This window comes from Pogona vitticeps, chromosome 3 (genome assembly GCF_051106095.1).
Source record: "Pogona vitticeps strain Pit_001003342236 chromosome 3, PviZW2.1, whole genome shotgun sequence".
In the NCBI taxonomy this organism is placed as follows: Eukaryota; Metazoa; Chordata; class Lepidosauria; order Squamata; family Agamidae; genus Pogona; species Pogona vitticeps.
The window spans coordinates 150,799,991-150,827,156 of record NC_135785.1 but is presented as its reverse complement, the minus strand read 5'-3'; positions in this window follow the sequence as shown (position 1 = coordinate 150,827,156).

Sequence of the window (27,166 nt, the reverse complement as noted above, 5' to 3'; positions counted from 1 at the left end):
CAGCTTCTTCCTATAAAAAAAGGCCAGAACCCAGCTGAAAAATTATGCCAGTGTAAATCCATCAACATAAATCTTAGTTGCAAATTACTGCATTTTAAGAAGTCAATGTAAGCATTTGCTGCCATCTGCCAGGTTACTTGACTAGTGTGTGACAGCAAATGCCTCAGTCTTAACTTGAGCAATTTGCAGCTCAGATGGATATCAATGGAATTATGCTAGCAGGCATAAATGAAAGGGTTCTGGCCAAACTTTTCTTTTGTACTTTGACTGAAATATCCAAAGTTAGTTGTGCTGAGGAAGATGTCTTTAAAAATGGAACCCTGGGAAGATGTGGTAGGCTTAAGAACCTGTCCTTTTGCTCTATGAATCTATCTGTGGATAAACAGTACTAATGCTTGGCCCACTGGTGAGAAGGAGCAATGTATTTAAAAGGAGTTTCCACCTTCTATCGGCCTCTTTTTCACTGGCACTGAAGATGAAGCTCCACCCATCCTTATCTGACACGGGTTAGAACTCGGTCCCTTTACAGGCCCTGCCTTTTGGGGACCATGCAATAAAAGTTTTGAAGAATAACTATGTTGACCGATTCAATTTCCTTAATAGAAAAGTAGACAAGAAGGACATTGATAAGGAGGACGAGCCGGACAAGGAAAGATGTAGGACACATAGGCCCGAGAGGACATGGGCAAACTGGTTGCCGGGTTTCTTGATTTACGGTGGGGTGGTAGTAAAGGTGCAGCTGTGGAGGGCCCAGTCATTGTTCCAGTACTTTGATTTGATCTATAAGGCTTATGTAGATTTTTCAGGGCAGGCGTGGTTGCTCTATGATGAATCGCTCCATATGGGACAAACTGCTGACTGGCCTTTGGATACAATTTATGACTCCTGCCAGGCCTAATCTAGGTGATAGGTTTGACAGCGGACATCTTATACACACGCCAGGTCCTTCTCAAAATCCCATGCTGGCATTGGGCAAGTGGTTCAACCCCACTTGCTCTGTTGGGACTATAACACCAAGGACACATGCACAGTCAAAACATGCCACTTCAGGCATGAGTGTTTGGTCTGTGGGGGATAGCATCACAGCACATCATGTTTTAGGGCCAAAGGTCAATGAAATACCAATAAGGATACCGCAGGCAACAAAAAGGCTAACAGTGGGGGTAGCTCCTTTAAGAAAGGGCCTCAGTTCAATTAGGACATCTGTATAGGAGACCGGGTTGCAAGATTATTCAAGGAAGACAGACACACAGTATTTGTTATTTGATTTTAGGGAAGGTTTTAAGGATTCCATTGTTAGGTGAACATAAGGCCTTTTTTGCAAAGAATTTGAAGTCAGAACAGGGGATGGAAGGCATCCTTAAGGCACAAATACAGAAGGAAATTGCAGAAGGTAGGGTATTGGGACTGTACCAGTATCCCCCCTAAGTGAATCTGCAGGTATCGCTTCTGGGAGTGGCACCCAAAAGGAATAAGGGAGAATATAGGCTCATTCATCATTTGTCTTACCCAGAGGGAGAGTCAGTGAACGATGCCATACCACAGGAACTTTGCATGGTGCGCTACACCTCTTTTGACGAGGCAGTGCATATGGTCCTTAGATGCGGTATTGGGGCAGAGCTTGTGAAATGTGACATTAAGTCAGTGTTTCGTATTCTTCCAGTCCACCCACAGGATTTTGATCTCTTAGGCTTCTATTTTTATGGTTTTACTATATCGACAGGGCACTGCCATTGCAATTTCATGTGTGGCATTTGAGCGCTTTAGTTCATTTTTAGAATGGAAGCTTAGGTGCAGGATAGGTATCAAGAACACTGCCCGTTATTTGGATGACTACCTTTTTTGTGGTGAAAGCAACACTGGTCAATGCAGATTTATCTTAGAAACCTTCCAAATAATGGCACAGGAGTTGCGGTTGCCCTTAGCCGAGGAGAACAAAGAAGGGCCAACTACTACACTTATCTTCCTTGGAATAGAACTGGACACTAGGCAGCAAGCCTCTCACTTGCCTGAGGAAAATTGGAGACCCGTAAGGCTTGGATTTGTCTGCTCATAAAAAGCAGGAAAGTATCCATGAAAGAACTACAGGAGATTGTAGGTGATCTAAATTTTGTGTGAAGGGTAATTACCCCAGGCTGTGCATTCCTGCATAGATTATGTGATGTGATGAAAGGTCTGTGCCACGCTTTTCTTCAAACCTGGGTTACAAAGGGCATGTGGCAGGATTTGCAAATTTGGAGTCAGCTCCTTGCTGATTTCAATGGAGAACTCTTTCTGGAGAACTGAGATGAATCTTAGGGCCAAATTTCAGGTTCAGACTGACACGGCAGGCTCCATAGGTTTTGGGATTTATTTCAGGGGAAGATGGTGCACAGAGATGTGGCCTGAAGAATGGCACCAGCAAGGCATTACTAGGGATCTCATGTTCTTGGTTTTTCCCCCGATTCTAGGTGCCCTTTGGCTGTGGGTGCATGAATGGGCTAATTTGGCAGTACGCTTTTGGTATGACAATCAGGCGGCTATTTTTATAATAAACAACCTTACGTTGCACTCAGAACACATTATGGCACTAATGCATGCCTTCACTTTGAAGGCCTTGAAGTTTAACATTTTTATCCTGGCAAGGCATATTCCCAGCCTGGATAACAGCTTGGCTGCTGCCCTATCGCACCAACAGATCACTTGGTTCAGGGAGTTAGATCCAGGAGCCAGTGAATTTCCAGAGACACTGCCCCCAGAGGTCTGGCAAATTGGCATGATGATTTGGAAAGAGCAGTAGGCTTGGCACTGGCCCCGAGGATGCGGAAAGGATACCTGGCAGTGAGTACAGAGTTCCAGGCTTTCAGAACACTAGTGGGTTTGGAATTGATTTGGCCTGCTCTAGTAGAACACCTGCAGCAATTCATAGTACATTTAAGTAGGAAGGGATTGACGCCAGGATCCATACGGAATAGGATGTCAGCTCTAGCTTTTTATGCTAGTATCCATGAGAATACAGATTATACTACAGACTTCCAGATCAAGAATGATCAAGGACTGGAGTAGAGAGAGAGGTCAGTTTAAGAATGCAAGGGCCCCAATTTCCCTGGCGTTGTTGGAAAAAAAATTGTCAGCAATGGCTGATTATTTGTAGGGATACCTAAAAGGCTATGTTATTCAGGGCAGCATCATTATTGCCAATCTTTGGTGCTTTGAGAATTAGTGAAGTTGTAGCTGTGGGAAAAAATTATAGGTCAGGAACAGCCTTACAATGGCTTGGTGTTAGGCTGGATGAGGATTCAAAAAGGATTCATATTCGCTGATCCAAGGTGAATCAGCACGGTAAAGGACCTGATCTTCATTTGTTCCATAAGGGAACTTTGTCCAGTGAAGGCGTTGAGAGAGCATATTTGGATGTCAGGGGACAGAGTCAAGGTTATTTTTTCATATGTGAAGATGGTTCACCTCTAAGGAAATATCAGTTTTGGAAATTGACAGTTTTGGTGTTAGGCAAAGTGGGGATCCATGGACCGAAGTTTGGTATGCATTCCTTTATAATTGGGGCAGCTTCAACTGCAGCCACTCTAGGTTATCATCTTGACAACATTAAATGCATAGGACGCTGGTTGTCTTTAGCTTACTGCAGATATGTACGTGCACTCTCTCACGTCTATGCAGGCACCTGATCTTTTTTGGCTTTATAGGTCCAGTATTGTGTGGGAGAAGGCAGCTGGTCATGATTCTTGGCCACAGCTATATTTTCTGGACAGCAAAATATGCAGCTCAGTCTGTGTGGGGGAGCAACTTAGGAATTGGAGTGTGCGATCTTATTGTATGGAAGGGGATTCACAGTTTGATGTGGATCCAATTTTGCAGAGTGGCTGCATTTGGCATGCAAACCCCTGACGTATTGCTTATATATCTGGGTGGTAATGATCTGGCATGGCACGTGGGCAAGGCCCTGATATTGGATGTCATTCATGATCTCAGATTGCTGAAGATGTATCCAGCTTTGAGTATTATTTGGTCTACGATTATCCCTTAGCTGGGGTGGTGGGATGAGTGCCAGAGGCAGAGTGTTAACACTGTGAGGAGGCCTGTTAACAGGAAAGTCTGCAGAGAGGATTGCAATGGCCTTGGATCAGTGATGGGTCACCAGGAGATCTGCGCTAATAGACCTGAGCGTTTTGGGCACGATGGCATGTACCTTTCAGACATGGGCATGGAAATATTTCTAGCCGACCTCAAGGGGGGGCTGCCTTTGGAACTTGAGAAGCTCGATGGCAGGCATGGGGCTTGGCTTAGCTAGTCCTTATGCTGTGGTGAATAGTGTGGATAGAACAGGTTTCGGCGAGTCCCCTCACAAACACAGGTAAAGTATAGCTCATCTGATCTCCCAGGGCTGTGGATTGTGCAATTAGAGTGCCTGGGGAGATCCACTCCCGGACCAACAGCCAACAATGAGGAGGGGGCAGAGGTACAGAGGTGTTCAAATTGGGCCAGCTGGGTTCTCACTGTCTTCATGACCGCAAGTCTCGGGACTCGCCCATTATTTGGTAGGGGTCCATTGAGGCCCCTTTGCAGAACCTGATTCCACCCTACTGAAGGACCCCCAATTTATTGAGGGCTTTAAATAATATTTAATATAGTGTGGCCCATGTTTGATCCGTAATAATTGTCACACGTCTTTATTCCGGGGTAAGGGGGTAATGCTACTATGGAAAAGCCTGTAAACACAGAAAGCTTATTACCTGGCATTGAGACATACAGTGAAATACCATTGTTGCCAGATGAAAGTTCCTTCTAAAATTGTAATCACACTACCAAAAATACCGCATGGAAATTATCACCCACCCATATGGAAAAGGACATCTGAGAAAATTCAAAGTATCTAGTAGATTTATGGGAAAGAAGGTGGCTCTTTTCCCAAGCAATTTCAGCCCAAAAGAGGATGAAAAAAAAAGTTCTCGAAGACTGATTGAGAATCAGTGCTTTTCCAGAAAATGTAGCTTTCTTCTTTTTAAAGAAGGAAAATATAATCATAATGCATATAGTAGCTAGGAAGAATTCCATGTTTAAGAAACATTCATCTAATCTAGCCTTAGCTTCTAATGCTGGGTGTGATGGACAGGTCAGAAACCACACCTGTTCATCACAATGGAACACTGATTTAGTAACCAATGGCTGAGCAGGAGGGCGAAACCAAGGAAATATAAGGAGAGAATGGAGGACAGTTAAAATCAGTTAGGGGTTTCAGTTAGTGAGGAATTAGGGAAAGAGTTAGGTAGATTGAAGAACTGTTGTGAAGAGTTAGGACTAGGAAAAGATTTTAGAGAGAAAGAGATAGACAGGGATTATTAAAGTCAAAAAGTAACACTTGGAAAGAAATGTATAAGAGAACTGAATGCAATGAAAACTATAAGAAATAAACAAACTGTTACAAAGTGATTGAAACTAAATACCCAGTAACCAGCCCCTCACCCATTGCAGCTCCCTGCAGCTCTCAAACCAGCCAGGAGCAACAAGGAAGTTTTTCTTTGTTTTTTCACTGAGCTGGAGGTGGCACTGCTGTTGCTGCTCTTCTGCCTGGCTCCAGCTCCTTCCTGCTTTCACCTTTAAGCTCTGCACTTATTGACCAATTCACTTAATGACCTAGTCGTAGGAACAGAACCTGGTCATTAAGTGAGGAGTGGCTGTATACAACAAAAGAGAAGAGAGATGAGGGGGTGGGCAAGTTATAGCTCTCCAGGTGTCCATGGCTTTTAGCTCATATCAACACTGGATGGGTTTGCAAGGACTTATGGAAGTCTCATTCCAAGTGCATCTGGAGGGCCACAAGTTGCTAAACCTTGGTGTTGATCTGTGGTTTCCAGCCTTGAGTAACCCAGGTGTTCGTGGTCTGCAACTCCCAAAAGCCTTTACTAGCTGTGCTGACCAGGGTTTAAGGGAGTGGCAGTTCAAGATCACCTGAGTTACGTAAGTTTGGGAATCACTGCTGTCAATAGTCCATCAAGAAAAGAAAAGCTCATGCAGGTCTCTTCGATGCACTCTTCTATGTGTACCATAACCATTAAACTGTAATTCACCTTTAACACGTATCACACAGTTTTGCTGTGTCTTCCTCCCACTCAAAAGTAAGAGTAGATAATAGTAGGAAAGTAGATATTAAACCCTTTGCTTTTTGCTGTAAAGTCTGTAAGGTGTGTGTGTATATTTAAGAGGGTGCAAGTGCCACTTCCCTCCCCCAACTATATTGAGGAACACGATACTCAAAGCCAATCAGATCGAAAATTTAGGAAATCTCACAAGTGCCTCTACCTTTCTCATAACACTCCCCTCCCATCAATAGCAGCAGCAGCAACAATAAGAAATGCCTTCCATAGCATCCAAAACCTGTTGCCTTCTCATTTTGCCTCAAAGTGCAGTAAAATTCAGTGCATGGGGTGTCACAATAATTGCAAACTGAGAAGGATGTATCAATAGAAAACCTTTTATGTTGCTATTTTGAAATCAAGCAGTGCAAACTTATGCATTGTCTGTTCAGAAATAGTTCCAATTAAACTCAATGAGACTTTCTCCTCAGTGCATAGGAAGGGAGTATAGGATTGCAGCCAAAAATGTATCTCCAATAGCAAAACAGAGTTTTCGCCATCTCTTTAGCAGGGTGGGAATGCTCCCAAATCTGAGAGTACTGGGATAAAATCCTCATGTATATCGAACATATTGTGTGAACCTCCCCTAGTGAATTCCTGGAGCTGTGAGGATATGATAAGCAATATCCACTCTGCTTCACAACCTGTTGGTAATTAGCCCTTCTGCTAGTGAAATACAAGCCTCTTTTCTATTTTCATTCTTCTGCTGACTATTTTCCTCTTCCCACAGCAGGAAATAATATCCTTATTCTTAATGATTTTCTATTGAGATTTTTTCTTTAATGGAAATGAGATGTATTTAGCTTCATAAAGATTTGATCAAATGTTTATTACTGTTAGATATTTGGTACAAGCTTATTACATTTTATTACTTGAGAAACAGACAAATGCACGTCTTTAGAACAAAGAAATCTATCACACTAGCTTATCACTGTACACACACAGGAATAACACAGATGGAAAGGGATTGCATCCTTATCCCTCTTCAACCAAATCCTCCGAGGTGGAAATTAGATGAGCAGATGTTTAATCCTGGACCTTTTGCAGATTAATTTTTAAATCATGAGGTGCTCAATAACAAGTGCATTCAATGGTTTGCCAGTTTGTCACAGTGCCACATGCAACCACCATGCTCAACTATCCATGAATGTTGTGAGAAAATCCAATGTGATTTCAGATGTCTTTTTTGTACTTGTAGGATTTGTTATTACCTGTTACAACTTTCCAGAAGAAAACTGACACCTTTGAATGAAAGCAATATCTTGCAACACGTTTACTGTGCTTTTATCCATTCCTAGAAATAGAAATAATTACTTATCTTCCTCTTGCATTGAAGAACAAGGAATTATAATTTCTTCTCACTAGCGAGGATGAAAGATAATTTTCTGAAACTCTCAATAGAAATTGTGCGTGGAAATTATAGTTTTGTGCAAACTTGCCAAAATGTGGCCCCAAATATTGCAATTTGTACAATTACATGAATTGTATTATTTGCCTTGATTAGCCAAAACTAGAGTGGCTGTTGAAGATGGGTTGTTTGCATATCTCTTGATAATCAGCCAGCCTTCTTGGTTTGCTCTTGCTCCCTCTCCCTCTCCCTCCCCCTCCGTGTGTGTGTGTGTCTTTACAGTATGTGTGTGTGTACACCATCATTATCACAGAACTGCAGAGCTGGAAGAGACCCTATGGATCATCTAGTCCAGCCCCTATCAAGGAGGCTGAGTGGGGAATCAAATTCCCAACCTCTGGATCACCAATCAGACACCTAAACTATTGAACTATCATACACATATACTTTGCTTCTCTATAGGAAAAGGCACTAGAGATACTTTGTGCATATTACAGAGATCTTGATGGGGAGACGCTGAGCTCTTTGTTTTGCTCTTGGGTGGAAGATAAGAATCTCCTGTGACTTTGACATTTTGCATCATGCTGAGACAAATTAAATAGATAAGGACAAGGAATATAATAAATGTTCTTTCCATTCTGACCCACCCACCACTGATCCTTTACAAATTCTGAACTTGCTCCCACATGTGAACCTATGCCCCAGATTTCTAGTTGCACTGAAATAGCCTATACTTCTGAAACAATCGTGCAACTGAAGCTACTATTCCACCTCAACTGGTATCCAGTGCTATCCACATAGAATGGGAGAATTGGAAGATAGCCATTGAAATAATCCCACTGGCATAATCCTGCTTTTGGACAGGGCTATAACATTCAAAATCATGGGTGGATGAATGGACACCATGGGCCATTTTGTGTCTTCAAAACATCCCTGGCCTACAGCTCCCCCCATCTGCACATTTGCAATATTCTAATTCTTTTTTTAAAAAAACTCACAAGTTCTTTTCTGCCCTTTCAGGAATGTTGGAGGCCATTTTCCATATTCCTCGAGAGCTGCGTCACCCCTGTGTCCATATAATCCCATTTCATTTAATGCAGCCAGTAGCAATCACAAGTGGATTTTTAATTTTTTTCTTGTAAGAACTTTTTCATTAAAACTATTTTTTTTCTGTTGACAATACCCCACTGTAGTAAACACAGCACTAAGAGCCTTGAGGTGCAGTGGGTAAACTGCCAGTATTGCAGCCAAAATTCTGCCCATGACCCAGGTTCAATCCCAAGTAGCCAACTCAAGTTTGACTCAGCCTTCCATCCTTCAGAGGCTGGTGAATCGATTACTCAGCTTGTGGTGGTGGTGGGGAATGTATGGCCTGCATAATTAAATTATAAACTGCTCAAAGAGTGCTTTAAGTGATATGGGGTTGTAAAAAAAGCATGCTTTATTTGCTTTTGGTTTACACTAAATTTAAAATAACTAGCTAGTCCCTTTATTGTTGCTTCTTGGGACTGTGGCCCTCAGGCTGCAAAAAAAAATAAAAATAAAAAATGGTAGCCTACCATTAAAATGGTATTGTTCCATACTGATGTAGCCTAACTTGTTATAAACTATGAAGAATTTATTTAATTAGATGTCTTTTGGGATATGCATATCCAGCAGTAGAAATTATTTTGATCTGCAACAGAAATTGCTCCCTCTTGTTATTAGCTGAAGAAGTATCTCTGCTTGCTTATGCATCTTAGGTTCTCTGCACAGGTCATTTATACTCCAAAAGGAATATCCATTTACAGTTTTGGGGTGAAGGCCCCATTCCTGCTGGGACCACAGGATGCACCTAATCTTTTGCATCCATTTAGGTGGATTGTGCAGAGATAAGGTCAGAATGATCTAAGGAGATCTTTAACTTAATTTATAGCATAATAGATATTGTATGTGGCTTATTATCTGTCTATAATACATTCCTGAGGTAGAATATTAATCCAGTCCACAATATCCAGAGAGGTGTTTGAGAGTGAAAGTGACACTGAAAGTTGTAATGAATCTGTCGTGATGGACAAAGGCAGTCTGCACATGTAGAAAGACATCCCTTCCTGTCTAACTCTATATCACTTTATGTTCCTTAAAATGTACCTTTAGAATTGTGGGATAGTCATGGGGGTGGGAGTTTGTAACACCAGGTTCTTTCTTTCCTTCTTGTGTTGGAGGTAGAAGCATTTTTATGTATCCAAATGTCAACCAAGTCAACCACTGAATATTAACCTCAGCTTCTGTCTTCTGTCAGTATAGCTCTTAGTGCTCACCCTACCTAATAAGGCTGGACTTCTTAAAATATAAAGTCTGATGAAGACCATAGGTCCCAGAAGTGCAGAGCTTAAGGAGGTGGTCTCTTTTCTTTTACCATCTCTGCAGGCTTCACCACAGAAGTCGCAGCCCCTTTTATTTCAGAGGGAGAGAGAGATAAGAATAGGCTCAGCTCCAAGGCCTCCTACTTCATTTGTTTGGATTTTTTTGCCAAATAAAATAAAATGAAATCCTGTGTCATAATCCACCAGCATCTGCTGCCTCTTTTCTAGGTTCATGTACTTAGATTGGATGAATTCCTAAATATACACAGACATGGATAAGCAGCATTGGTTTCAGCAAGATACAATTAAATGGAGATGAGTTTAGAAATCAGGCCATTTACAAGAGGTGACAGAGATACGGCTAGTCTGAACCTCGTGGCTCATTTATGCTGCTCACAGAGTATAATGATTTAATTATAATGGGATTTTAAATATAAGAATGGATCAGGGAGGATTCAGTATGAAAGTGAAATTATCATGGGAAGAGAATTTTTAAATAAAGGCAACGAGATTGTCAAGAAATTGAGATGCAAAGGAGTATGGGACAAGGAATCCATTTTGGAGCAGGGCTGAGATGGTGAGAAAATGGTCTTGCTGTGGTAGATTGGATTTTCTTCCTCCTCCTCCTCCTCCTCCTCTTCTTCTCTTTCTTGTATTTCATAGTGAAACAGGGTCAAAGGCCATATTGCCACCACCAAAACTTATTTATAATTCAACAAAAGAGTTGGACAGGAAAGAAAAAGAGTGAAAAGAGAAATGGGAAAAATGAGGAAATAACGGGGAGGGCTAATTATTAATAGATAACATGTTCTATTACATCCCTTTTAAAAAGTGTGGCTTTTTAACATGAGTTATCTGTGTCTATTTATTTTCTCCCCACTGTAATTACTTAATTTGACAGATTTGTGCCCATGCTGCTGAAGTATTAGCCAGTTTTCTCATCATTCTGTTGTAAAAACTGTATTGAATGAATTGATTGACTATCCATGACTGTTTGCTTAATCAAGACCATTTATGGTGATTACTACAAAATGTTTACTGTTAATTGGTATGTACTTTTAAATAATTTAATGTCTAAGTATCAGCAGTCATTTATATTTTTATAACACAACATAATTTCATTTTAAAAGCAGCACCATAGTCAACTAAACTGTTGCTATCTGCTTTGTGCTAGTGGGTTTTTAATGAACCTCCTCATCCTAAAGAAGGGTGTTCTAATTTTCTAATATTAGAGCTGTATGGGAAATATTCTTCAGAACTGGAAAGTTTATTTATAAAAGTACCAATTCTGATGCTGGGGGCTCTTTATTTCATTTTCCAAGTTCTCTTCAGAAACTGAGAAATATCTTTCAGGATTAGTTTAAAGGGGATTTTTCCCTTTAATTTCTTTCATAATGTGTCGGCTGAGGGCTTAATTAAAAGTTTATAAGTCTTTTTTTTCCTGGTTGAAACATGCATACCATCATCTACTTGTGCAATTACTATCGGTCGTTTTGGATGTCTGTGTGTAGAGATAAGTGGTAGAGGGAAAGAACATACTTCTAGCAATTTCTGTGACATGCAGGGATATAGGAATATGTTCTGGATGTGCCCTCTTTGCTACACTTAAAACATATATAAGCACACAGTAAACTTATGGATTTTACTACCACAAGCTGTGGTGGTGCCAATTATCTCAGATGACTGAAAAAAATAGATAAAAGTAGACTGAATAACATTGGATACAATATTGGTCAGGGTGCTATTGGTATTTGCATAAGGTTTGTGTAACTTGATGCAGCTCTTTGAGGCTAATTGACGAGATGGCAGATCACATATCAGTTTCACAAGTGGTGGTCCTGGACTTACCTGGGGCTGTACTTTTCAGCAGTAGCAGCTCCAGGTCTGGAGGACTCGCCTGGTGCCATTGCAGGGACAGCTCTCCTTTCCAGAGTACCTTGTAGCAGCGTAAGGGTTCCCACCCTCTGTTTTTAACTAGCTGATGAGATTAGCAGGCAGGAGGGGTTGATTTTCCAGGTGGAATCAAAGGACAAGGTTTCCAAATCCATTCCATCTGGGAACAACAATAACTTGTTGGCTGCAACATAGCCCCTTTGGCTTCCAAGCTTCTCCCACCCACCTTCCCTTTAAGTAAAGTTTCTGTAGTCAACAATGTATGTGAGGTTTTTCTTTATGTACTTATGATTTGGAAATGGAGCTACATGTCATAACCTGGTTGGGAGTGTTTGCTGAAGCACAAGGACAAATCCAAATGGTAGTGGGAGATCTCTGCAGTGCAGGAATCCCTCCTAGGTGGACCCCTTTGGTGGGGTAGGGGCATGCCTAGCTCGGGAGCTATTGTGTACTCTCCCTTCCTTTAGTGGACAAGCAGAGCCACACTGTGGTTTATGTTAATGTGGCTAACCCTGAAAATGTTCCCTTGGGCAGCATCAGATTCCAGGCTGGTGGGAATCCATTCTCTATTCTAGTGGTGGGGCTATTGGCAGCTGTAACCAATAAAGTTGTTGCTTGGTTTCAATCAGCAACATACCTTGGCATTTTGTCATTTAGCTGCACCATGTTACACAAACATCACTAGGATTCTGGCCACTAGATAAAATCAGGGAAGACAGAGAAACTATCAAATCAAACTTCACATGTTATAATTCACACCCTCAAAGTCTCAATTTATATCAGAATCTTACTGAGCTTGGAAATAAATATTGCAGAAAACTAGATACTTGCAATTAATTCTTTCTGGCAGTGAGTAAAATATAACTGCATCATATTACTACTATAACATAAGAATGGAGTATGAGATGAAGCAACCATGTTCTGTTAGAATCAAAGGGGCACCAGGGGCATAACTGTATCTTTCACATTACTTAAGGGGATATGATCCCATCAATGGTGGAAGACAAATGTCATGTTGTTCAAGTGCTGACTAGTGCTGTGTCCTGTGATGCATTGTGGGTATTGCCATTTGATTGTTGAGGGCAGCCTGGTTTCCATAAAGTGGTGCACAGAAGACCATATAGGCACCCAACACCTGTACTGATCTCCTTCCAATATTATATGCACTTCCCATAGACGGATGTGTCTGTTCTGATGGTATTTAAAGTCAATGATCTATTAATTGATAACTTTAAATGCAGAGGTGATCATTATTTTTATATCAATAATGGTGTATTTTGAAATGATGAAAACAAAGTTTCTGAGATAATTTTGGATTAACCCTCATATACCAGAATTGTTTTAATAATGGATTGAGTTATGAAATATTTTCTGATCCCATGGAAATTCCAATGCATGATGTGTTAAAAGCAGTAACTTTAAAATTGTAGCTAGGAATAGGGTTATAAGTGTTTAAAGTGTCTTGTTTTCTATTCTCTGAACTCCGAGAATTCTAATTCTCTCCTGACCTCCTTATGGGGCCAGCCGAATGAGAACCAAAGGGTAGCACTACTTTTTGATATAATGACTCACTGGAACATGGAGTAAGACTCTCTTTTTTGTCCTATTATGCTACTATATCTGGGACTATAAAGTATATAAATGAAATACACAAGTGATCTGTTGAGACATTTTCCCCCATTCTTATTTGTTTAACATACATTGCAACTACCTGAAACTTGAGGACATGGTTTATAATTCCTCAAATGACAAAAAGAAAGAAAGCTTACATTGTTGGACTGCTTACATATGGATCCTATGATACATTGTTCAGTGATCGACTAAACTGCCCCATTGTATTGGATGAAAATTAAAACATGACATATAGACCAACATCTTCTTCACTTGCTCAACTCATGCAATGTGTGCAAATGTAAGTCCTGGACATTGCAATAGAAGTGATCTCTTACTTGTCCAAATAGGAAGACTGAGATTCAAGGAGCTTCATTGGCGTATCATTATGCTGTGCCAACAATGAATAGGATTCTGGCCATCATTTGGCATTGTTAATTATGTAAAGGGAAACAAACACAATTAGGAGTTAGGAATTATTGTAATTTCTCCGCAGAGAAATTGACCTCCTCCTAATTACTGGGTTCAGTGTCCACTAATGTAGTCATTCTTTTTTCTATGTCATCATTATGTTAATTAATGTAACAAAATATCATTCCCACTATAATACAATGTAAGCAATGAAGAGAATGCTTTGTAGACCTCTGGGCATCTCCTGAGCCATATCGTTCTTCATTCTATAAACAGAAGACACTTTATTGCAAGACTGATTCAGGAAAAAAAGAAAATCTTCATTAGAATAGCAACAGCATAAATATATGATAGAATTGAATGCAATGTTGTTCTGTGGAGTTGGATAATTTGAATATTGCCAAAGGCTCCAATTGATGCAATTGTAACAAACTCACTCAACATTTACTTAGGATCCTCTTCTTGTATATCTTTAGCCACGCAAGTGTGATTGTCTCTCCTGCTATTTTAATTTATTTTTATCAGCATTTTGTTATGTTTTCCTAAAACAAGCACACTCAAAGTGACTGATAAAGCAAAATACACTTGATATAACCACTATCATAAACACAGCAATATAATAAGAGCAGGAGTATCATAAAATATCTCAGTATGCAGCTAAGACACGTTAGCCTCTATGTAAAAAGTACCTACCTCAATATTATGATTTTGGAAGCCAATAAAAATGATGATGATATGAGGAGATTATTCCTCTTCTAGAGGCTAGTTTACAATTAGGTGCTACAACGGAAAAGACTCTCTATGTGATCCCCATCAATTGGTATTAACAAATTATAACAATTTATCTGAGGGAGGGATCAGATGGGCTAATAGTATACTATTTGGTTTGCCTTTCATGTGGTTTAGCTTGCCCTGTTTTCTAGTAACACACATGCTTAAAGTATGAGTGACCTATTCCACTCTTTTTGTAAGCTATTATGCTCTTTTCTGGCACAGCACTAGTGCTGCAATTTATTTGCTGCAATGGGCAGAGCTCCTGATGATCACATTCTGCAGTCTGTATGATTGCTTAATTCACTTCCAAATAGAGCTGTGGGCAGTATTCGCTTTGTGAACAACCCTGTGACATATGCAATGTTGATGTATTGCTGTAGCACTATGCCACTTTCTTTCTTTCTTTCTTTCTTTCTTTCTTTCTTTCGACCGACCGACCGACCGACCGACTGACCGACCGACTGACCTGCCTGCCTGCCTGCCTGCTACCCCATTAATGCAAAGCACTATTTGGGGTGGTTTACAACACAATGAAATGAATTAAACCATAAACAAAAAGTAATAGAATCATTAAACAAACAAACAAAAAAAACTCCAAACATACAGCTAAAAGGTGTAATATTTGCATATAGGAAGGCAGAACACGAGGCAAAGAAAATCAAGAAGGGTTGCATTGAAAGGCCTCCCTGAAGAGCAAGGTCTTTGGCAGCCTCCTAAAGACCTTGAGAGGGAGAGGGCAGGTGTAGTTCAACTGAAAGCTGGTTCCAATATACTTATGCCAATGCCAAAAAGGGCTGACTTCTAATAGATAATTTTCTGGCCTAGTTTGGAGTGGCCACCTCCAGGAGCATTGCCTAGGGGAATCTGGTGGCGTGGATGGATAACCTTAGGTAAAGGTGCTTCGACAAATAACATGGTTTCAAACTATGGAGTGTTTTAAAAGTGAGCAGCAAAACCTTGAACCTGACCCAGGATGTCACCTATAACCAATGCAGGTGACCAGTAGGGGAGATGTGCTCAAACTTGCTCACATCCACTGCTAGCTTGGCAACCATATTCTGGATCTGCTGCAGTCTCCAGGTCAGTCTTAGAGGAAGCTCCACATAGTGTACAGTAGTCATAGCCAATCCTGGAGACCACCAACAAATGAACCAACATCCCGAGGGCTTCCTCAACTAAGTAAGGGCAGAGTTGGTCAATGAGCCTCAATTGATGACTACAATCTGGGAATCCCAAGACAGAGCTGGTCCCAGAAGCATGGCAAGGCTCTGAACTTGATTCCTAAGTGGGAGGTCTATGCCATCCAGACTAGGGAGAATTTCCCCTAACATGATCCTCCAGGAGGAGGATCTCCCTCTTGTCCAGATTCATTTTGAGCTTCTTAGCCCTGGTCCACACCAAGACCAAAGCCAGGCAGTGCCCAAGCATCCAGATGGCATCCACTGCAAAGTTTGAAAAGGAAAGATATAGTTGCATATCATCAGTATACTGATAAAACAGTACTCCAAATCTCCCCCAATGGCTTTACATAGAAGTTTAAAAAAAAAACATTGGGGATATTGATGACCTCTGAGGGTCCAAGGGAATAACAACTCATCCCCAAGCTGCACTCTCTGGGCATAGCCCCTGAGGAAGGATTGGAGACAGCTTAATGCAGATCCTGAGAGCCTGTCCAGGAGGATACCACTGAGAGATCCAGGAGAACCAACAGGGTAAATCCTCCCCTATGGGCCTCCCTTAAAAGGCCATTGTGCAGTGCGACCAGAGCCATCTCAGTATCCCACCAAGGCCTGAATCAAAACTGGAATGGATCAAGACAGTTTTCCACCAGGTACATCTGGAACTGTTCTGCTGCCACTTGCTCGATCACCTTGTTTATGGAGGGTATGTTGTTACTAACCTTTTTTTTAAAAAGGGGAGGTTGCCAGCACACAGAATGATACAAGGTGTCCTGCCCATTTCACTTACTTTGATATCTCATTCCACAAGTATCCCATTGCTGTTAAGGAGTCCAGTTCTAGACTTTCACAAAGTGCATTTTCATTCATTCATATGTGCCTCTGAGAAATTCACAAATAATTAAGATTTATAAGACTGGACAGATTTCATAGAGGTCTGCATCCTTATATTTTCTGCCAGATTTCTCAACAGTGAATTTAAAAACCAGTTTGGAGACTGCCTCTCAGACAATATATCTGAACAATTCTGAGTTCAGCCAAAAAAGCTTAAATAAGACCAATCAATTTCTGCAGGATGTAGTTTTGTAGAATTGTAGTTGGTGATGCTATCCAGTGTACTTTTAGAGGTGCTGTATGGCAGACTTGCTTGATGTTTTTCTAATCAGAGACTACCTGGGGAGCATGTTGTGTAAAGTTCTCAGTCTTGTCTCTGTTCCTTTGTTCCTTCACACACTGGAGAGAACTCAACTTACTGTATGCTACAGAATACTGTCCAAATATCACTTTTGTCTGTTCATGTGGACTGCTATAGTAAGTGCAACTCACAATGGGAACATACAGTATGATTTACTTCCAGTTTGTACTGCTCAATGTTCCCTTACTGCATACAGAGCAGTGGAAAATCACAATCTAAAGACATTTAGCCTGTTTTCTAATTCCTTCCTGCCTGAGCTATATCCAGACATTTACTTAAGGTGAAATCACTTTCTCAGAGCAGCTGCTTCTGCAACTCGCTATCCTTTGTGCATACAGAATTGTTTCCTGGCTCAGCAAAATTGCATGCACTTGCTAAAGTCTGTTACACTGTGACATAAGAGTCTAGCTTTTCTCCTTGTTGATTCCTTGTTGAGAATTTGTGTTTCACCGCTGCTTGGCCATCCTTGGAGAGACTGTAGATTGTAAAAACTCCTATCCAAGCTGACAAAGTGGAGGCAATGGGGGCCTGAGCTTTGGGTAGACCTTCCTTTTTTAATGTGCTCCTGCACATCAAAGTGTGAACACATTTCTCTTTCACTCTGCTTTGCACACAGCAAAATCTAAGTTGAAACTCTTATTTTCTTTACAGGAATGGGTACCTTCTATAGTTTAAGTGGCCATTTTATTCTCTGGGTAAAAGTCCGGAAGCCAGAACACTTACTTCACAAATAGTCAGTCTCCATAACATATATGGTGACATCTAACAATAAATGTTGCAGCAGTAAATCTCACATGTAGAGGCACTGCCTAAACAAACGTTACCTAATGTACATTGTTACACATTACATGCAGGTTCCAAAAAATGAGTTGTAACAAAGATGCAGGTAGTATTACTTCCAACAACATAAGCATTTTTCACTGTGCCTATGAAACTGAGCCAAGCTTTCACCAACTTGTTGAACAATGTGATAGACCTTAAAATTGGGATTGGGTAGGATCAGTTCCTTGGTCTTGACATGCAATGGATATCATGGGTGATTTTTTAAAAAAGGTCAATCAGCTACTTTCAAGTATTTCGAACCATATGTACCTTCTGTCCTGCTTCTGCCTTCTGCATTTATCTAGACCTTTGGTCTAGATGGGCGGGGTATAAATCTAATAAAATAAAATAAAAAATATTATTTGTAAATGTTTTAGTTAACAGTCTGTTTTAAAATCGATATGCATATGCATTTCTCCTCAAGAATCTATCTTATACATGTTTCTCTAAAAGTATGCTTTTTTGATGACTTTTCCTACAGATGGAAGAGGTACAAAATGAAAACTTTAGGGCAACATGTATGAAAATGCCATATCCTGTATATACACGAGTATAAGCCTAGTTTTTCAGCACAGTTTTTTGGCTGAAAAAGCACCCCCTCGGCTTATACTTGAGCCAGTGTCAAAAGTACATATTCTCCCCTGCAGTGCGGGTGTTCTCTGGATTCCCCCACTCATCTACGTGCACCTGCAGCCTCTGTGGGTGGTCCAATGACCCAGGTTAAGTACACTGCATTTTCACTTCCAGGACACTCCCATTCTCCTCCTTCTGCATATTCTATGTACCCACTTTCCCCCTGCCACCTTCCTCCTCCATCCTCTGTCTCCCTCCATCTTGTTATGCAGCAGTAGATAAGTGCAGCATCTGGTATGAGTCCTCCCTCTGCAGGCAGTGAAGTGTGTCTCGCAGCTCAGAAGGGCAGTATCTTCAAAAACATTTAACATACTGATGCCTCAATTTATGTAATTTTCTTGGTATATATTTTTATTTTTGAAATTTACCAGTAGCTGCTGCATTTTCCACCTTTGGCTTATACTTGAGTCAATACGTTTTCCTAGTTTTTTGTGGTAAAATTGGGTGCCTCAGCTTATATTCGGATCGGCTTATACTGGAGTATATACAATATATATTTGTATGTTATATAAGTGTCTGCTTTTCTGCGAATGTTTGATTAGAGAACTGCACTGCAAAACTTGTAGAATCTACAAAACCTGATGGTTAAGCGTGTTTGAGTTTGTATATTTGTTTCGGATGTGCAAATTAGCTTAGATTTTATTTAACCACAAACCAGTTGAATTTCATCCCTTTCCCTAGCAGCCTTTCTCTTTCTTAAAACTCCATTGCATTTACAACCAGACAGCACAGCTGTGGCTGCTTCCTCTTTCACTCACTCCAGTTCCTTTTCAAAGAAAGGAAAGCATTGACACAAACAGTGCAATGCCATATATGTCTCCTCAGAAGTAATTGCCATAGAATTTATTGGAGACAGAAAACTGGGTATAGGAATATTGCTTGAATGTTCTTTAAGAAAAGATACATTGTTATGCATGGTTGTTTCTTTACATATATTAACAACAACCTGAAGTTAAGAGAAGGGGGAGACATTTGAGAAACCACCTCCAAAAGCTTCTTGCTCTGTTTCACAAGTGCTTCTCTGGAACCTGGCATGGTTCATTTAATTCAATTCATTATAATATAACAGTGCCCATTGCATTAGTGCATATATACCTCATTATCAGTATCAATGTTCTGGTACATTTGAATCAAGCTGCAAATGAGGATATGCACTTATTGGGGCTTGAATATTGAACTTGAAGTAGATATAAAACACGGCACAGTGATATTCACGAAGTCACTTATTATTCATTTTCCTTATTGCTTCATTCTATGCTGTCTTATAAAGGATGAAGACATGCACCAGTAGTAAACTCAGTGGGACTTCTCTTTAAGCCCAAAAAAGCTTCAACAGGGCTTAAGATTTCTTAAGATTCTGATTATGGTCCACTGGAACATGTATTTGTTCCACTTGTATTTTACTTTTCTTTCAAAGACCTGAAAGTACCTTGATACGTCCTCATTTTATCCTCACAAACAAAGTTGTGAGATAGTTTGGAATGAAAAAGAATGACCAAGCTGACCAAGCTGATTGACAGGATGACCCAAGATCAGCCTGTCAATCACTGACCAGTAGTATTATATAAGGGTTATGTAAATAAAATTTACTATTGATGGATATTTATTAATATCAGCATGATAATTGTTTTTATTTTATATAGATTTTGTTCTCATAGGGTACTCTGATAAGATACAGTATTAGAAAACTTTTTTTTAGGCCTTGTGTTTGTTCTAAACTATACTTTTGAAAATGTGTGTTTTCTTTCTTCATTTGCATCACTTTAATAGATTTTTTTCACTAGCCTCATGGTAGTCACATTTGTTTAAATCTTCAATAAATCTTTAATGGAAACCCTTTTATCCCCTAGACCTGGAACTTGTTTGGAACTTGTATGTAAAAAAGATCAGCATGAATTATTTTTATCCCTATTATAGCATTAAAATCACTTAAATGTATAATATACTTCCAACAATGGAAGCACATGTAGATTACTCATTTAAACTGGCAAAGCCATTCCAGGAAAATCTGTTTTTCTTAATGGAATTGTGTTCTTGCTTCACAATAAAAAGATGAGGGTAAACCGCAGAGATGCAAACCAGCAAAATATAAGCCTATTAAAAGCCCATTGAGTTTAACAGGAGAAATTCTTAACTCTCCTATGGGAATCTTTGGGACATAAATAGGCTTTTGTTTGGCCAGATCATTTGTTTGCAAACAAACAAGGCTGATTTCCCACCTTCTCTTTGCTAACCTCTTTCTGGTTAGCTGACCCAAATTCACTCTGTGTGTGACTTCACAGCAGATCTGTTCACACTTTTCTCACTGAATACTTACACTCACAATTTGTCCATAGAAGTACTGGCACACAGTCATATTTTACTGCCTCTGTAGTTTTATGATATCACTTCATTGGCTATTTGATTCTTCATTGGGTAGGATCTATGTGACTGAACTAGGAAGTAAAAATAACAAAACTGTCATTACTAATGCAATACAAATATAGGAATAGATGATACCTTTAATCAACCATTAAGAATAACAAACAAACAAACAAACAAAAACAAACAGGGAGCTTTTGATGATAAATCTTCATCATCATCAAGTTTTTGTGGGTGGGTAGTTCCAAACTTATAACTTTGGAACTACCCATGAGAACTTTGATGCACAGCCTTGAAAAAAATGATTTATCATCAGTAGTTCCATTTGTTTTTTGTTTTATATTCTTAATGGTTGATTAAAGGTCTCACCTATTCCTGTGTTTGTATTGTTTCCATGACTATGCAGCCTTTTCCTGATTATTACTAATGCAGTCATTTTTTGAATGAGGGAGGCAGGAGATACAACAAAAAGATGAATATTCTTCAAATTTTGCTTAGGAGGTATCTCCCACTAAATACCACTTTTGACTTTGAATCAGAATGGAAGCAATATGGAACATACTGGTGGGGAGGGGAGTGTATATGTGTGTTGCAGTTCTATTATGCTTCATTATTCATTAAAGGTTTGTGTATGTTTTCTGCCAGACACTTTTGTTTGTTTGCTAACAATCATCTTGTTATTCAGTGCCACACATCAATGTTCAATGAATTTTCAAATTTTCTTTCCATAAACTGTTCTGCATGTAAACACCAGCAACATTCCAAATGACTGCATGCTCAAAAGCCCCTTAAATCCAGCTGTTATTAAATGGTGAGCATCTTAGAGTGCATGGCTAGAATTATGAGGCACAGCTGTACTCCTATATCCTTTGATGAAAGAAATAACAAGGAATGAAGATTTTGTGGAAAGTAGTAATAAGGAAATATTTGCATATAGAGAGGTTATCATGGAAGGCAGTTGGGCTAATTCAGGTATGAAGGCAATCCCACAAGAATGGTTCCTTTGCAGAAAAAAAAAATTGCATTGTATGAACTATCCTCCCCAAGATGCTCTGCTTTCCTGATTAATTTTATTTTAGTATAATCTTAATTATGTTTAGACTGGAGGAAATGTCATTTGGTACAATTCATTTATTCATGTGTACTAGAATGTATACCCAATCTTCAGAAATATTTTTTCAACTTCAGAAGAAGTGATTTATTAGTAACTTCTGAGTACTTTGTATTTAGAAACCTATAAGAAGGGTCACTATAAGTCATATCTGGTTTGACAACACACAATTATTATAATTAATAAATAGAAATTGCAGAAGAATTTAGTGAATTTGAACTCCAAAAGTGATCTACGCTTCCCAAATATGAGGGTCAAATGTTTATGACAATGAGGTTTCATGGATAAATGGTGGAAGCACAGATTCTCTTCTTCTTCAGTTGGTCCCATATTCTATGTTGTTTGATCTCAAAGTCTAAGGGGAAAATAGGCTCTGGCTTGCCCTATGCTGATCCCTTCTCATGGATCAGCATGCCCCTAAGATAGTGCTATTAACAGAAATCTTTTAATTTTTTAAAGTGCAGTTCTATTACCATCTACTCATATTCCAATGAATACTCCATTGACTTCAGTGGGAATTATTTCTGTGCAAGTTTTCATTTCTTATACTTCTCCACCGATTTCTGGTCCAGGCACAATTCAATGTCTTGGGACCTAAAAGCCCTGTACAACTTGGAATCAGGATGCCTAAATGATTGTTTGCCTCTGACCTTACATTAAAACTGACTATATAAGCTACATTTCAGGTGTCTTGACCATCTTAAAAAAGGTTGATGGGTTCCATCATTCTGGAGTGCCCTCACCACTGACATTTGCATGGTGTCTGGTCTGTTTCATGGTACTCAACAGGACTTCCAATTAAGCATTCATAGGCTTTCCACCTAGATAACTAACTTGATTTCATAATGCTGATCCCACAAATATCAACGTGATGTATGTTGTTGTGATGTATAAATGAGGTATGGCCATGTAAGTAGTTTTACAAAAATAGGGATGGGATATGAGCGCCTTCAAATGGGACATATGAATTTTTAAATGCACATAGGGATCGGTGCTCCTTTTCATTTAGTACACAAATAAGTATTTTTCCTGTTTGGATACAGGTAACTGAAATTAAGCAAACTTCAATATGCACCTATTTGATATCCCTTTATTTCAATTTGTAAGTCCGGGCTAGAGAATCTTTAGCCCTCCTAATATTTTGGCCTGCAATTTTCACAGCACCTTGCTGTACAAGCAAGGGTGATCAGAATGTTAGGCCTCAAAGTCTAAAGACCCAAAGGTTTCCTATCAAGAACATAGGCATATGGTAAAATGTGCTTAAATGTGTAAATCTCCTTAGGTGGATCGGAACTATCTTTTTATATGACCTCTTGGGGCCTTAATCCAACACTGCCAATTAAAATGACTGCTCATTTCTCAAAGTGTTCCTGCTTCTATAAGATCCAGGAATTCTGACAGGAAAAAGCAATGCTGAAATAAGATTTTGGCACGTAATCAAACTTTTAAATGCTGGAGGTTTTTAAGGTATTGTGTATAATGAAAGGTTCTCGTGAGAAGGGTTGTGAAGGAGGAGATAGAGAGGAAGAAGGCAGGAAAACTACCAGAGGTTTTATGAATTAGTAGTTGTGTCTTATCTACCAAAGACAGAAGGAATATTTGGAAGCAGCAACAACTCTCAAGTTCCTGTGGACCCCTTTTTGAAATGGTATCATCCTCTCCCCTCTGGACTTTGTGCAGTAAAGTTGATAATACTCTTTATTTTTAGTTCCTTTTGATAATGTGACACATTAAATCAATAGGTAATTTGAGGAAGATGGAATCTAATTTTATTTTCCCATCTACCAGCTTCTGAGTTAAAAAACCAGAACTAATAGGGCATTTTTAAAAAGGAAGTTAAAGTTCTGAGTAGCACATTTTTGTGTGACTATAAATTTCCTGATGCATTTGCAATGAGACATGGAAACAAAATGCCCTTGGTTTTATTTTAGGCACGACTGGTCTCTGGTCTGAGCTGTGTCTCAATGATATACTTTTAGTTTTAATTATATTGGCTGCCAAGAACGCAGTCAAATAATTTTCCCCACAATAAAACACACTTTAAAATTTACTAGCATGATTAAATAAAGTATAAGCTGATTAATTTAATAATGTTCTCTTTCTGTGCTGTCTTTTCTGAATTCTTCAGAAACCATCTGATGAGGAAATTCCACCGATTCCTTTGGCAGCATGGATCCCATTGCCATGTTGTTGAAACAATTAACAAATGTAATGACTCGAGTCTGGGGACAGAGGTAGCTGTCTGTCTCTCTGACCAAAGGCAGGGAGAAAACTTTTTCCCAGGATCTGAGTCACAGCAAGTAGGCCTTCCATGGATGACCCTGCTCCTCTGAGCAGCATGTGAAGAGAGGCAAATTCCCTCCTTGAAGCCCCCCAGATAGCTTCAGAATCCGGTCCAGTGGGTAGGGACAACATCCAAAGCACACTAGAGAAGGGTGGAGCACATTGGGCTCACACAGAAGAGAGAAGGGTTGGTCATATGCCAGTTCTTTCAAGATGCTTCCAAGTAGGACAATCTCTGTCTCAGCTGTTCATGTTTAGAGGCACTTATTTGTGCTGCTGCTGCCTCCTGCTGCAGGGCCTGACTTTGCTAAACTTGCCTACAAGTGTGGGCAGAATTTATTCACAAACATGCAGTGCTGTTGCAGCCCTGCAGCTGAATTACACTGCTAGGATTGCATCACATCAATCCATGGAGAAAAAAAGGTTTGATTATTAAATATGCCTGGAGTTATAAATGCTTTCTCCCATTACACCATACACAGAGGGAAGCTGGCTTGCCTTCTTCAAATAAATAAATAAATAAATAAATAAATAAATAAATAAATAAATAAATTCTAAAAGAAGGATTCCTCGTTGCCAGGTAGTCAATGGACCAAAGAGTGAGAGGTCCTGATCCTACAGGTTGACAATGATACCCTTAGCTTTTCTGTTTCATAAGCTGAGGCTAAACACTTATATAACATTCAAAGAAGCTGCAATCATCAAATAGAATTCAGACAACTGTAGTTGTTATTAAATGAGATTAGGGATATGATCACCACTAGATTCCACACAGTAGGGACGTGGTGGCGCTGTGGGTTAAACCTCAGAAGCCTCTGTGCTGCAATGTCAGAAGACCAGCAGTCATAAGATCGAATCCACGCGATGGAGTGAGCTCCTGTCGTTTGTCCCAGCTCCTGCCAAACTAGCAATTCAAAAGCATGTAAAAATACAAGTAGATAAATAGCTACCACCATGGTGGGAAGGTAACAGCATTCCGTGTCTAGTCGCGCTTGCCACATGACCATTGAAACTGTCTTTGGACAAATGCTGGCTCTATGGCTTGGAAATGGGGATGAGCACCGCGCCCTAGAGTCGGACAGGACTGGACTAAATGTCAAGGGGAGCCTTTAGATTCCACACAACATGTTAACATTCTGAGATGCAGAATCCAGTGATTTCTGGTTTCCTAGAAGAAATTTAAGTTCAGCTGAAAAGGACTTTGTAAGAAAGTGGCACCTATACTAGACATGTTTACTATTCATGCAAAATAACATTTTATAGATATTTTGTTTCACACATCTTACTAGTCTATTGTTTAAAAAATATATTTGCTATTCACAAATTTTCGATTATATGGTGAGTACTTTTCTCAAGTAGTCACTCACACAAAATGTTTTCGGTTTTATTTCTCTTGCATCTGGGTAACTGAAGTTCCCTTCAGACATTCCCATAAGAAACAGATTGTGAGGATTTATGGGAAGTTTATATGGCTGTCTTTTTGTTTCATAACAACTGAACAAAATGAAAAAAGCAATCACCCATAATAAAGTACTATCTCATGGCAGTAAATAGAACTGCATAACATATTACCCTAGAGCTATGTGAACTTTGAAATACATATGCTTGCATTTAGCTTTGTAAGACTTCTGCAATGCACTGTAAGTTTTCCAAAGTTAAAACTCTGTTGCTTGGTACTCTCTCTCTCTCTCTCTCTCTCTCTCTCAATCTCTCTCTCTCTCTGTGTGTGTGTGTGTGTGTGTGTGTGTGTGTGTGTGTGTGTGTGTGTATGTATCTCTATACCACAAAAGTGATTTCAGAACTTACGAGTCACATTCTCACCCCAATGCCCTCCTTTTTTTATCTACCCACAAGTTCTTTTTTTTAACATTGATTTCTTCTTTCTCTCCATCTCATTTCTTGTTCATCTTCTACTGGTTTTGTGTGTGTGTGTGTAAGAGCCTTGTTCCACTTTTAAAAAGGACCATAGTTTAATCACTTTCAGCATGTTTTTAATTGATATAAAAAAGGTGAATACACAACACATGAGGAAAGGTGGGTTATTTTGACAAAGAATTGTGTTTTTTTGAGCAGCAGCAAGTTTTTTTACACTTCCACCAGAGGGTCATTTATTTTAACTTGGATGTCAAATCAGTTTAATTGCTAGTGATTTGCCAGATGTGAACAATTCTTTCAGTATACATTTTCCACCAATTGGTTTAGTCTGTCTTTTTGAAAGCTAATTACATTTGTATCATATTGTTGTACACTGCATTTCAGACATTTCCCCCAGTCTTCTACTTTACTGCTGTATCACTTAGTCACTGATTCACAGACAACTTGTCAAGAGAGGTCATTTATTTGGAATTGTGGGAGAGAGGGAGAGAAGAAGAAGGGGAGGGGAAAAAAACAAGAAGGAAGAGGGAAAACTTCACCTGGTTTTGAATCCTTTCGTCTTTCCCCTCCTCTCTCTCTCCCCCCACCTTTCCCACTTCCTCCAATCAGTGATGTTACAAAGCCAGTATGCTATGCTTTCTAATAATCTAACAATATTCTAGCACTATGCCACTTGAAATATTAAACAAACAAACAGAAAACATAGGATGTATTCGCGAAGGATTTCACAGCTGGGATCTAATAGTTGTTGTGGGTTTTTTGGGCTCTTTGGCCGTGTTCTGAAGGTTGTTCTTCCTGACATTTCGCCAGTCTCTGTGGCCGGCATCTTCAGAGGACTGGAGTAGGAACTCTGTCCATGCTCTGTTGATGTTTGTTGGATAGTATTTATAGCTGTGGGGACAACCTTCGTCTTTTTTCAGGAGATAGGGTGATAGTAGATAGGGACATGGTGGCGCTGCGGGCTAAACCACAGAAGCCTGTGCTGCAGGGTCAGAAGACCAGCAGTCATAAGATCAAATCCATGTGACGGAGTGAGTGCCTGTCGCTTGTCCCAGCTCCCGCCAACCTAGCGGTTCGAAAGCATGCAAATGCAAGTAGATAAATAGGGACCATCTTGGTGGGAAGGTAACAGTGTTCCATGTCTAAGTCGCACTGGCCATGTGACCACGGAAGATTGTCTTTGGACAAACGCTGT